Source organism: Anabrus simplex, chromosome 10 (genome assembly GCF_040414725.1).
Source record: "Anabrus simplex isolate iqAnaSimp1 chromosome 10, ASM4041472v1, whole genome shotgun sequence".
Lineage (NCBI taxonomy): Eukaryota > Metazoa > Arthropoda > Insecta > Orthoptera > Tettigoniidae > Anabrus > Anabrus simplex.
Window position 1 is genome coordinate 72978456 of NC_090274.1, and position 14634 is coordinate 72993089.

Genomic DNA, 14634 nt, shown 5'->3' on the forward strand with positions numbered 1-14634 from the left:
TGGAAGCGCCTCCTTGACACGGGAGTGTCTATTCACGACCGATACTACCTAGTGGAGCCTACCAGCCAGCCTATATTAGCCCAGCTTACAGCAGATCCCACCACATTGCCTGTCGTCAACGCGCCTCACCACAAGCCTCTGCTACAACAAACATCGCCCTCCTTTCCCCCTCATCATACACCACCTACTACTACCACCGCGACCACTACGATGTCAGCCACTACTCGCCACCATATTCCTGTTACTACCGTTACGTCATGCCATCCTTCCCCTGTAATGATATCCTCCCTCTCTTCTACCCTGACTTCTGTACAACCTCGTTCCCAGCAAATTCCCGACAACATCCTAGCCTCCCCTGCCGTGTCACCACCAGACGACACCACAACAGCCGCCGCAACATCGTCGCAACGTTCGCAACCACCACCTCTGGACACTATGTCAAGCTGTGTCATCCGCGGCGTAGAACCTACCATCTCAGAACGGGAAATTCTCCAAGAACTCCAGGAAGCAGACATCCCCGCTCGTCGTGCGTTCAGGATTTACAACGCCTCCGGCCCTACTTTTATGGTCCGCATTCACCTTCCCACCGCCAATGATGTGGAACAACTTATCAACACTGGTGCCTACATCTTTCAACGTCGCTTCAAAGTGGAGCCCTCACGTTCCCCACCCCAACCTTTTCGTCACACTTCCAACACTCCCTTTCGTCGCCCCCGGCCAGCCAGTCCTTCATTTCAACCTTGTCAACCCGTCCGTCCACCCCTACCTCCACCTAACTTCTTCTATCAACCTCCTCTGCAACTTGAACTCCTCAGACTCCTCACCACCTCCTTATGCAATATAACCGCAACATTACACCTTCTAACTCTTCAATTCCATCCTAGCCCTTTCACCTAAAACTTGTCAATCATTGCACTCTCCTCTAAATATTTAATCCTTACACACATCTCCGATCATTCAATACTATCCGCACACACCTCCTAATTCCATACATCAAATTACCCACCTCCCTCTTTTCTCACATCTTCTCAACCCCGTCATCTCTCCTGGCCAGAGAGAGAGCGACACCCTCTAGGTGGCCCGCCCCACCCCTTCAGGGTGGGGAATGAAAGCATTTAAACAACAACAACGTCTAGTGTCATCCTCCTGTCCACATATTTTTTCGGTTGGGTGGTGCTCCTCTCATCGCTACTTTCTGCTCTCTCAACCGGCCCACACAACAAGAACTGGGCAGACGCCTCGTTGGCTGTCGCCTCCCCTCGTCCTGGCTACGTACTCTTGTCTGATCAAGAATGTGGACAATGCTTTCTCTCCCGACAACATCCGAACCTGGTTGACTCAAGATGGTGTCTATACCCGACTGGTTCTTCGTCTACAAGATGCCCTATCCGGTCAACCATCTCCGGACGTCGTGGTTTTCTTCCGCTCTTCTGCCACTGCTGAAGCCGTCCTTGCTGACGGCGAGATTTCCCTTTTTCGTCGCCATCACGTAGTCCTCCCTACTCCTGACCACCTTTTACGCACGTTGGCCGATGATCCTGATTTTCCTCTTCCCATTAAAGAATTAATCTCTTACTCTTTACCCCCTCTCGTAACCACAACCGTCATCACTACTGCTCCTACCACCACGTCCCCTACTGTCGCTCTTAGTTCTCCCTCATTTACTGCGTTTCTTTTGACGTCCAGTCATCCTTCTCCGTTACCTTCTATTCCTTCCCCCACTATTACTACTACGGCCCCGAGTTCCCCGTTAACCCCTGCCGACTCTCTCACTCCTTCTCCGCCAGTCTCCGTTCAGGCGTCTGGTGTTTCCATGGCTTCCCCCCTGCCTACAACTTTCAGTTGTGTACTTCGTGGCGTTGATCCTGTCATCGTGGAAGACGACCTACTGCACGATCTACGCCAGGCAGGCGTTCCGGTTCGGCGAGCTTTTCGCATCTTTAACGCCCACGGACCGACGTTCATGGTTCGCCTGCAATTTTCGACCTTCGACGAAGTTAACCGTTTGCTCACCACTGGCGTTCGACTTCATCGGCGAACCTATCGCGTGGAACCTTCCCGTTCCCCACCTCGTGATGTAAGCTCTCCTCCCCGTCCTCGCTCGCGTCCCCCGTCGCCACCCACCCCACCGCCACCCACCATCCATCCCCCCGTACCCCAGCCACCCTTCAGCCTACCGCCACTCTCTATCCTAGAAATTCTCCGTCTCCTGGCTACTTCCATAACCAATGTCACAACTAATCTGTACTATGTCCTTCTTCACTACTACCCTATTCCTCCCACCTCTGCTTACTTTTCGAACCCCCTCCCTCTTTATCAACAGCCTTTGTAAAAATTTTTTGTACCTTCTCTGTAATACTTTCCAATTCTGTACTGCGCGCCCGAGCTCCCTCTTGTTTCCATATAGTTTTTTGTCTCTAGTGTTCTCCGGGGTTTGCTTGGGCGGGGGCCGTGCGGGTCCTCCCTGGGCTCCGCCTTGTTGGTTCGGGTACCTCCGCGCCCCTTCCGCAACTCTCTTTTTGACATTGTATGTACGATACATACTCCACTGTGGAATATTTTTTCACACTTTCTTCCTTACCGCAGGCCGAAGAGCTCCTAGTTGAGCTGATGGCCCGCCCACCCCATGCGGGTGGGAATGAAATAACTTACTGACGACGACGACGACGACGACGTCTAGTGTCAGACCTAAGACAAAATGCTGGTTAATAGAGCAAACGCCTGAAAAGCCTTACATCTGATATAAGTATTGTGTAAATCAAAAAAATACCAGATGAATAAACTCTTAGGAAAAATTATCTACCTCCGCTATATGAATCTACCCTGGAATTGATCCGTTCTGATATCGGAAGGAACTGTGTCTGGATATCGGTGGATGAGACAATGGATTCATGTGGCCGTTTCATAGCAAATTTTGTGGTTGGTAAATTTTATTCAGATGAACCCGGTAACCCGCATCTTCTTGCTTGTAAAATTCTAGAGAAAACCAACCATAGCACAATAGCAAGATTTGTAAAAGATTCTCTGCGACTATTGTGGTCATCTAAAATTGAAAATAATTGTTGTAAAGTGCTTGTACTGCTCACAGATGCAACTTCGTATATGTTGAAAGCAGCAAAGGCCCTCCTAGAATTTTACCCAAAACTCATACACGTAACCTGTTTAGTGCACGGATTACACCGCATTGCAGAAGAAATACGCGCACAGTTTCCAGCTGTTAACAATTTAATTGGGTGTGGGAAGAAACTGTTTCTGAAAGGACCAGCTCGTGTCCAGTTCTACAAAGATTATCTACTTGAAGTTCCTTTGCCATCTGAACCTGTCCTGACTAGGTGGGGAACATGGTTATCTGCAGTATAATTTTATCAGGAAAATTTTAATGAAGTGAAAGAACTGGTCACAAAACTTGAAGACGAGCATATTGCATGTGTCCGTGATGCAAAAGTTGTGTTTGAAACCGCTACTCTTTATCAAGATGTGAATTTCATTCGTGCACATTTTTCTAAACTTCCAAAAGCCATTGAGAGGTTATAATGTTCTGGTACTCACTTGATCTCGTTGGAAAAGCTGCATCTTCATTGAATTCTGCTCCAGGCAAAATTGGAGAGAAGATTAAATGCAAGTCAGAAAAGGTGTTGAATTCGAACTCAGGACTGTTAGTCAATACTTGAGTGGAACTAGGGTATCCTTGCCAGATGTATGCTCCGAAACGTTGGTGCCCATGTATATGTACTGTCCAATCATGTCAGTTGATGTAGAACAACCATTCTCAGCCTATAAACTCATTTTGACGGACAATAGACATAGTTTGTCTCCAGAAAACATTGAAAGACTACTAGTTACCTATTGTGTTGCTTCTTTTTGCAATAAATGATACCTGTAAATAGGTAAGTGAATAAAATTGCATGTTTTTAAGAGCATATTTCCTTATTTTCTGTGCATATATTCTAACTTTTTAGTGCATATTTGCACGCATATTTTCAGGTTTTTAGTGCATATAATTCCGGGCCCTAATCATCACTAACAAAGGAGGAGGGAAACATGTAACTGATGTCAAAGTTATCACCAGTGAGAGTATGGACAGTGATCACAGATTATTGATTGCAGACGTAAATCATGTGGCTAACACAACCCCGAAGAAAAGAAAACGTAAAGTGAAAACTTGGAAATTAGAAGAAGCCAAGCTGAAGGAAGAATATAAAATAAGGATACAGAGACACTTACCAAAAGGGAAAAACAGTAGAAGAAGAATGGAAAATTTTTAAAGATACTTTAGAGGGTGAAGCTAAAGTCCTATGTGGAGTAACAGGATCAACCATGAAAGAAAAAGAGACACCTTGGTGGAATGACAGAGTCAGATTGGCTATAAAAGAGAGAAATTGGTCAAAAAAAGATGTTACACAAAGAAAAGCAAAGAGATGCACAAGATCCAGGTGGCCAAGAAATGACTAAACTACAGGAACTCTACAGGGCAAAAAAAAAAAAAAAAAACAAAAAACTTACAGCTAAGAGGATAGTAAGAGAAAGAAAAAAAATGGAATGAGTTTGTGGTAAAGGTGGAAGAGGACAGCAGAAGAAACAAGAAACTTCTTTACAGAGTAATTAAAACAAGCGAAATAACCTAGAAGACATCAAGGTAATAGAGCAGGACAATGGATCAGTAGTACGAGAGGAAGATGGAATCAGGAGAGAATTCAAGACCCTCTTTGACAAGCTCCTGAATGGAGAAACATCAAATGTAATACAAAACAGAGAAGAATCTGGAAAAAGTGAAGAGCCCAGCAAAAATATGGAGCCATCAATCACATGACGGAGATAGAGAAGAGCCTTAAAAGTATGAAAAAAGGGAGAGCTGCAGGAATAGATGAGTTAAGTGTGGACATGTTGCTAGCAGGAGGAACCCCAGCAATACAATGGCTATATAGACTTCTAAATGTAGTATGGCAGCAAAATATAATCCCAGAAGAATTGAAGAAAGGTATAATTGTACCTATATTCAAGAAAGGCATCAGATGGAAATGTACCAGCTGCATGTAATAAACTTCATGGTGGGTCCGTATTGAAAATTCAACCAACAAGAAGACAGTGGCCGACACCACACCTCGAACACTTTGGAACCAACGCTGTTACTACCTATCCTTATTATTCTCTAAATCATTACAGCATGAAAATTAGGTTGCCAGCCAACAATGACCGTTTTTAAAAATAACATGAACCAAGAGCTTGACTACAACACAACCCACAGCCATTTCAATTCCACAATCTCTTGGTAAGCCTTGCGTAAAGAAGATTTCAACTTAAAATACAACCACGATTATAGACACCTCAAGAGGTTTTATAACATCCCCGAGGATGATAAAAAGATGTTATCTGACATCAAACATTGTAATTAGCAACCAGACATCTTAAATCTTTACCCTGTGACTGCACATAGTGTCCTAACATGATGTTTATTTATATCAAGTGTTTATTGTCTTAATGTAGTATTTTATTTTGTATCAAGTGTTAAAGACTCTTTAAACTTAAACATCGTTCCATAAGACTGAGAGTGCCTAACCAAAATCATTATATAATAAGTGCTAACACCAAATATCTTACGATTATTTCAGTGACTCTTTCAATATCTCCACCCATACTTCTATTAGCTATATGTTGATTTTAATATGAATGTATCAGGATCAATTGATTTTGAGGCTGAGGAATAGGCTGACGATGCTCACAATAAGGGCGAAACATGTCTTTTATTTTTAAAAAATGTACCGGTATTGAATAGGTTGTCCACTTCAATAAACTACTTGTTTCACATTTATTTAATGTACCAACTACCGTGGCATCACTCTACTGTCTCATGGACTAAAATGTCTGGAAAAAAATTATAGAGGATAGATTATGAGAAATTGTAGAAACCCTTTTAGAAGAGGAACAATATGGCTTTAGGCCTGGAAGATCAACAACAGATTTTATATTTGCTGCCAGGATGCTAATGGAAAAACATTGGGAAAAAGAGAAGCCTTAATATCTACTGTTCCTTGACATCGAAAAGGCCTATGACATCATACCAAGGGAGCTTATTTGAGAGTGCCTGAGAAAGCTCAAAGTTTGAGACAGTCTAATTTCAAAAGTTAAGGTGCTTTACGAGAAAACCAAAAGCTGTGTGCAAGTCGGTTCTGGACTGTCAGACTGGTTTGAGACAAAAAGGGAAGTACAACAAGGTAGTGCTGTGTCGCCCCTATTATTTATCATTGTAATGGATACCATACTAAAGGCGCTAAAAGAAAAGGGGCAACAAGACTTAAAAGCATTTGCAGATGATGTAGTAATTTGGGGTAACTCAGAGAAAGATGTGGAAGAGAGACTGCAAGGGTGCAGTCAGGAGTTTGAGAGATATGGATTAAACATCAATAAAGCTAAAACGATGGTGTTGAAGGTACAGAAGGACAACAATCAGTCAGAAATCATGCTAAATGGCACTAAGCTGGACAGTGTCACAGAATTTAAGTACTTGGGTAGTATAATGTCCAAGGATAATTTAGCTAAATATAAAGTAAACAGTTGAATCAGCAAAGCAATACATTTTTACCTCCAAGATGACATTCACCCCTATCCTCACATACAGCCTGGAAACCGCTACATTAACAAGAAAGACAACTCAAAACTCCAAGCAGCAGAAATGAAGTTCCTACGCACAATGATCCAGAAGACCAGGAAGGATAAAATCAGGAATGAAAAAGTCAGAGAAGATGTAGGACTAGAAGACTCCTTACTCTAGGAGATCCAAAAGGCAAGACTGAAGTGGTTTGGTCATGTGAAAAGAATGAGTGCCAATAGGTCTGCAAGAAAGGAGTATGAACGAGAAATAAGGGGAAAGAGATCAGTGGGCAGACCTAGAGAAAAATTGACATACTTAGTGAGGAAGGATGTAGAGGAGAGAGGACAGGATTGTGAATGAAGACTGGTTCATGGACAGAACAAAATGGAAGGGGCTCGTATACCACACCTGGGAAACTGGAGTTTGTCAATGATGATGATAACGATGATGATGATGATTATAATCATCATTAAATAAAAATATTGAATTTTACAGCAGCCGTACCCATCGTTCACTGGTTAATTAGCTTCCTCGGGAGATCAGTGGTGGTGTCCGACCCATGATCACGGGTTCGATTCCAACCAACAAAAGAGAACACTAAACCTGAAAGATTGCATTTCATTTTAGCAGATCTACCTATAAAAATAAAACCATATTACTCCTGTAACAGCAGCCCTGCAGTGTCTTCCTACAAGGATGTAGAAGTACAGTAAGATACAAAAGTTGAAAACTAGAAAAGCAGCTGAAATTGATAAGGTTTCGGGGGATATACTAAAGACAATGGGTTGGGATATAGTACCATATCTGAAGTACTCATTTGATTATTGTTTGCATGAAGAAACTTTACCAAATGAATGGAGAATTGCTATAGTAGCCCCTGTATATAAAGAAAAGGGTGATAGACATAAAGTTGAAAATTACAGGCCAGTCAGTTTGACATGCATTGTATCTAAGCTTTGGGAAAGCATTCTTTCTGATCATATTAGACATGTTTGCAAAATTAATTACTGGTTTGATAGAAGGCAGTTTGGGTTTTGGAAAGGTTATTCCACTGAAGCCCAACTTGTAGGATTCCAGCAAGATATAGCAGATATCCTGGATTCACGAGGTCAATTGGACTGTATCGCGATTGACCTGTCTAAGGCATTTGATAGGGTAGATCATGGGAGACTACTGGCAAAAATGAGTGCAATTGGACTTGACAAAAGAGTGACTGAATGGGTGGCTCTGTTTCTAGAAAACAGAACTCAGAGAATTAGAGTAGGTGAAGCTTTATCTGTCCCTGTAAAAATTAAGAGGGGAATTCCTCAAGGCAGTATTATTAGACCTTTATGTTTTCTTATATATATCAGTGATATGTGTAAAGAATTTGAATCAGAGATAGGGCTTTTCACAGATGATGTTATTCTGTACAGAGTAATAAATAAGTTACAAGATTGTGAGCAACTGCAAAATGACCTTGATAATGTTGTGAGATGGACAGTAGGCAATGGTTTGATGATAAAAGGGGATAAAAGTCAGGTTGTGAGTTTCACAAATAGGAAAAGTCCTCTCAGTTTTAATTACTGCATTGATGGGGTGAAAGTTCCCTTTGGGGATCATTGTAAATACCTAGGTATTAATATAAGGAAAGATCTTCATTAGGGTAATCACATAAATGGAATTGTAAATAAAGGGTACAGATCTCTGCACATGGTTGTGAGAATATTTAGGGGTTGTAGTAAGGATGTAAAGGAGAGAGCATATTTGTCTCTGGTGAGACCCCAACTAGAGTATGGTTCCAGTGCATGGGACCCTTACCAGGATTACTTGGTTCAGGAACTGGAAAAAAATCCAAAGAAAAGCAGGTCGATTTGTTCTGATCGATTTCCGACAAAAGAGTAGCGTTTAAAAAATGTTGCAAAGTTTGGGCTGGGAAGAATTGAGAGAAAGAAGAAGAGCTGCTCGACTAAGTGGTATGTTCAACAATGATAAAGGTGTTTTAATTTATTCCACCTATTCAATACTTATATTATCACGTATAGTTGTTACATAATTAAATTCTTAGTTACATGGGACATGTTTCGCCCTCAATTAAGGGCATCTTCAGCCTAAATACAATAATCAAAAATACAACTAAATTAAAAGTGGACGTTAAATACAATCATCAAAAATACAACTAAAATAAAAAGTGGAAGTTAAAAGTTTAGTCTGTTCTTAAAATTCAGAACAATAAAATTGTGAAAAATGATAAAATGAAAAGATGCTAATGGAAAACTGTCTTATGATTAAACTATAATCTTGTCAGAGACTAAAACTTCTATTAAAATTCGAATTAAAACAGTTCATATAAAATATTGGAAAATCAAAGTGGTAGTAATAAAAAGCCAACGACATGAGGGCGTGTACACTAGCATAAACTTGATTGTCATGAATACAATCTTTTCAAGGCCGAATATTCCGACAGATAAAACTGTTAATATCATTCATGATAATATTTGTAAACACAGTAATCTTAGTAAAATGGAAGTAGAAGAATTCACTAGATTGTTAAAGTTCGTATTAGACAATAACTACTTCACATTTAACAATAATATTTATAAACAGAATGGATTAGCAATGGGTGACCCAATATCGGGCATCCTTGCCGACATATTTATGGATTCAATCGAACACAATGAAATAATAGCAAAAATTAAAGGAATAGATTTATGGTTGAGATATGTAGATGATACATTTGTAATCATAAACAAAGATGTCACTAATAGTCAAGAAATCTTAAATAAATTAAATGAAATCGAACCTAATTTGAAATTCACGAAAGAGGACGAAGTCGATAACTCATTGAATTTTCTAGATATAACAGTTACGCGTAAGGTTAACACTTTTGATTTCCAAATATTTAGAAAACCGACACAATCATCTACAACTATAAACAATTCCTCTTTACACCCGAGTTCACATAAACAAGCATCTTTTCACAGTCTAATTTATAGAGCATTTAGAATCCCTCTATCTCCCATGAATTTGAAGAAAGAATTGAATTATATTAGATACCTCGCTAAACAAAATGGTTTCAAAATAGAAATGATCAACAAATTAATCAATAAAATTAAGAACAAATTATCTACGAATCTGATACCAGAAAAGACCAAAAAAACTGAGTATGCTACATTCACTTTTAATAATCCAGCTATACACCAGATTACTAGCGTATTCAAGAAACATAATTTTAATATAGCTTTTAAAACTACTAATACTAACCAGTCCATATTCTTTAATCATAAAAAAGTTAATTATGATAAGAATCGTTATTTAGGATCGGGAGTATACAGACTTAAATGTACTCAGTGTAATTTTTCATATGTTGGACAGACTGGGAGAAATTTTATGACAAGATACATGGAACATGTTAACGCGGAAAAACATAGGAAATACTCAGCGATGAGTTTGCATATGAGGGAGACTGGCCACAGATTTGAATCCATAGAGAAAGACTTAACGATAATTAGAAACATACAAAAAGGAAGAATGCTGAATGAATTAGAAAGTTTATACATCTATTTAGATCAGACGTACAATAAGCAAAAGAATCTCAATGAAACCACGGACAATAAAAGTATGTTACATGAATTAATGCCGAAATTATTAAAGTCAGTTAGTTCGAATAAATTTAGGATACCTAATATATTTAATTCTTCAAACCCTAATACTCCTCCCATACCTACAGATATTAGGCCTACTTCCAGCAATGCAGTTGACTCCGCCCCTTTGTCAGCCTCGTCATATTTGACTCCACCCATCCTCTCCTCCCTTCCGCACTCCCCTATTCCTTCCCCTCCGAGTTCGCTACCGCCTCTGCAGCACAGTTATAACACCAGACTTAGAGCCAACAGACGGGCAGCAACCAACTCAACAGTAGTTAAGAAATAACAACTTCCACTTACATGTAAGTCCTCATCTGTTTCAAAATTATGTAAGACTGAATTCTCTCCTTACGTTCAATTTCTTATTTCTTCTTTTCCTTTTCTTACAGAAAACTTATTTCTGCATCTGTTGACATTTTCTGGCAAGGATTCAGCCATTTTATTACCTACCGGTGCTAACGGCCTCTTACAATTTTTCAATAGATGCTTCTGCCTTACTTACTACGAATTTCATCAACGGCCTTGAAAAGATTGTATTCATGACAATCAAGTTTATGCTAGTGTACACGCCCTCATGTCGTTGGCTTTTTATTACTACCACTTTGATTTTCCAATATTTTATATGAACTGTTTTAATTCGAATTTTAATAGAAGTTTTAGTCTCTGACAAGATTATAGTTTAATCATAAGACAGTTTTCCATTAGCATCTTTTCATTTTATCATTTTTCACAATTTTATTGTTCTGAATTTTAAGAACAGACTAAACTTTTAACTTCCACTTTTTATTTTAGTTGTATTTTTGATGATTGTATTTAACGTCCACTTTTAATTTAGTTGTATTTTTGATTATTGTATTTAGGCTGAAGATGCCCTTAATTGAGGGCGAAACATGTCCCATGTAACTAAGAATTTAATTATGTAACAACTATACGTGATAATATAAGTATTGAATAGGTGGAATAAATTAAAACACCTTTATCATTGTTGAACTGTTAAATTGTCAATACGGACCTAAAATGAGGTTTATAACATGTAAGTGGTATGTTCCGAGCTGTCAGCGGAGAGATGGCGTGGAATGACATTAGTAGACGAATAAGTTTGAATGGCGTTTATAAAAGTAGGAAAGATCACAATATGAAGATAAAGTTGGAATTCAAGAGGACAAATTGGGGCAAATATTTGTTTATAGGAAGGGGAGTTAGGGATTGGAATAACTTACCAAGGGAGATGTTCAATCAATTTCCAATTTCTTTGCGATCATTTAAGAAAAGGCTAGGGAAACAACAGATAGGGAATCTGCCACCTGGGCGACTGCCCTAAATGCAGATCAGTAGTGATTGATTGATTGATTCATTCATTCATTGATTCATTGTTTGAAGTAAACGGGATTGAAATACCAGCATTCTGTTATCTATATAATTAAGTCAGAAGGATGAGGTGAGGAAGTATATACGATGAGTAATGCATGGTTAATAGCAGTGGCGATCTGATGGACCAAAACCTAGCACCCCTATCCCTCCCAGTCCCCGCGCCTATAAGGCATACAGCAGCAAGATGCACGAGTTGAGTCGAGGGGAGAGGGATGGGAGTCTGGGCTGCAATATCAGTCTCCGAAGCCTTGTTCTCAGAAATACGTGTGCCATTTTTTCTAGTTGCTTTCAAGGTTTGTAAATGGAACACTGTGTCAGATGCTTACATTACAATGTGCTTTAGATTTCCATCGTTCACATTTGCTACCAAGTTTTTCCTTCATTCCCACCTAGATATACCTGTTCCCTTCACAAAGCTGCAGATTTAGTGTAAGTATAATTCCGCTAGATAGTATCACAAATATAAATATTATTGAATGTATTTGTTTGATCCGACATTTCGTAACTATTACAAATGATCAAGGAAATACGCGATGCATAAAAGAAACTACTATAATTATCGAGAAATATAATTCTCAGGGCTTGTCACTCATGTCGCACATCATATAATGAATCTGAGTATAAATGTTGAGAAATTTTTTCAAGTCATAGGTTGTTTTCATGGTTACAATGATCGTAAAAGTGGACCAAAATATCGGCACTAATAACATCAGTGATCCTACTACTCCATGATTTGATAGAAAATAGCTTAAACTATAGGTAACAGACTCCGCAAAATGCTGAAACCTAAGCCAGTACGTAAAAACGGTGGACAGTCGGCAACCGCTGGTCGCTGTACTATGGAGATCTCGGGGGCTATTATTTTTATACTTCACTCCCTTTCCATCCCCGCCCAAAGGAGTGGTATGAGCGTCTTACACAACAGTTTATTTTTTCCAGATAGTAAGTCATATGTGTATCAATTTTGGTTGGTAGCTATGCCCAAACGTACATGCATAATCTAGTTGCTGTAGAATCCTGGAGCTCACGTTGTCATGGTTACGGCTGTTCGTTTCTGTATCCGGTTCCTAGAGCAGGGGTAGTGTGGTTCCAATATCTGCATAACGGTTGGTTTTAGGGCCCGAAGGGTTTACCGAGTTTTGTTCTTTGCGTCAAGGGGCTTAAAATGAGCTTTGTCTCGTCCTTGTATGACAAATTCGATTTCACCTATATTAGCCTATTATTTAAATATTTTTATATCTCTCCCCATCGCCCCCCCTCGAATTGTTTTGAAAATAAAATACAGCCCATGTTACTCATTGGCGATGTAGCTTTCTATAGGTGAAGTAATTTTTAAAATCGGTTCAGTAGTTTTGAGTCTATCCGTTACAAACAAATATACAAATTTTCCTCTTTATAATATTAGTATAGAAGTATTAGAGTACATCCCTACACATACTGTTGCCGTCAGGAAGGGCATCCAGCCGTAAAACAGGGTCAACTCCACATGTGCGACACAGTTCCCACTCGTAACCCCACAGGTGTGGGTAAAGCGATAGAAGAAGAAGATACTAATTTTAAAAATTCACCCGCTTTTTTATCCTTTTCACCCCCTAAGTGGATTTTCCAAAAAGAGTGTGTTCATATTTAAAGGAAATTCCAAGTACCAATTTTAAAGTATGTAACATCTTCAATTGTTGAGATATATGTATCATCATATAAATAATTCAACTCCTTCCTCACTTCTTTTCACCCCCCCCCCCCACCTTAAGTGGATTTTCTGAAAACGAATATTTGTGTTCTTTTGTTTTTAAAGGGGATTCCAAATATCAGTTTTCATGCCTGTAACTTGTTAGGTTCTCGTGATTTATTGTAGATAATTTCACTGCTGTAGAATCCTGGAGCTGACGTTGCCATGGTTACAGCAGTTCATTACTTTATCCGATTCCTAGAGCAGGGGTAGTGTAGTGCCAATATCTCCATAACGGTTGGTTTTAGGGCCTTAAAACATGGTTTCCGGGCCCATAGTTTTATTCTTTGCGTTAAGAGGATTAAATTGATCTTTGTCTCATCCTTATACGACAAATTTGATATTTTGCCTATATTAGCTTATTATTTTTATATCTCCCCTCCGTGCCCCCCACCTCGAATTGTTTTGAAAATAAAATACAGCCCATGTTACTCAATTGCAATGTAGCTTTCTATAGGTGAAGTAATTTTTAAAATCGGTTCAGTAGTTTTTGAGTCTATTCGTTACAAACAAACAAATTTTTCCTCTTTATAATATTAGTATAGATGATGATAATAATAATGGTGCATGGGATCTGTATAGGTTTGGTGGTGACCTAATGAGGATAAAATGAATTGCGAAGACGTCATAAACACCCAGTCCTCAAGCCAGGGGAATTAACTTATGAGGGGTTGATTCTGAAAATTGAACCGGGGCCATCGGACCAAAGGCAAGCATTCTATCCATTCAGGCACAAAGCCGGACTTCAATCTGCTAAACCTTAGGCTACCATCTCCTCTGATCAAGTGTTGAGTATTGGCAGAGGCCAGGGCAGTAGCTTGTGAAGCAGCCTTGACAACACAGCAGGTTTCTCCATTGGCTGTTGGCTGCAGCTCAAGACTTGACGTTCACTAACCAACTATCGAAAAGGAGTAACCTAAGTCTAGTGGTAGCCCACGGCCCTGCCAGTACCTGTTGTATGTTGTGTTTGTATGATATATTGTAGGATGAACATTTGTCATAAAAATGAAACTTTTTTCTTTAAACCTACATTAAGTACTCTAAATAATTGGTATCACAGGAGACGGATTATCATATTTATTAATTTATAGCACTTCATGTTAACAACCATTTCGTTATGTAGTATTAAATATTTAAAATTATAAATGTGAATATTCTTTTTTCCTCTTCTAATATGCGGATGAATGTTCCACAAAAAAAAAAACCTCCCAGACATTGTTATTGCATCAAGTACATGTACTTCCATACTGGCAGACCGTATCTCTACCGGGAAGACTAAGGTTCGAGTCCCGGTCGATCCTGGGTTTTGATTTTCATGT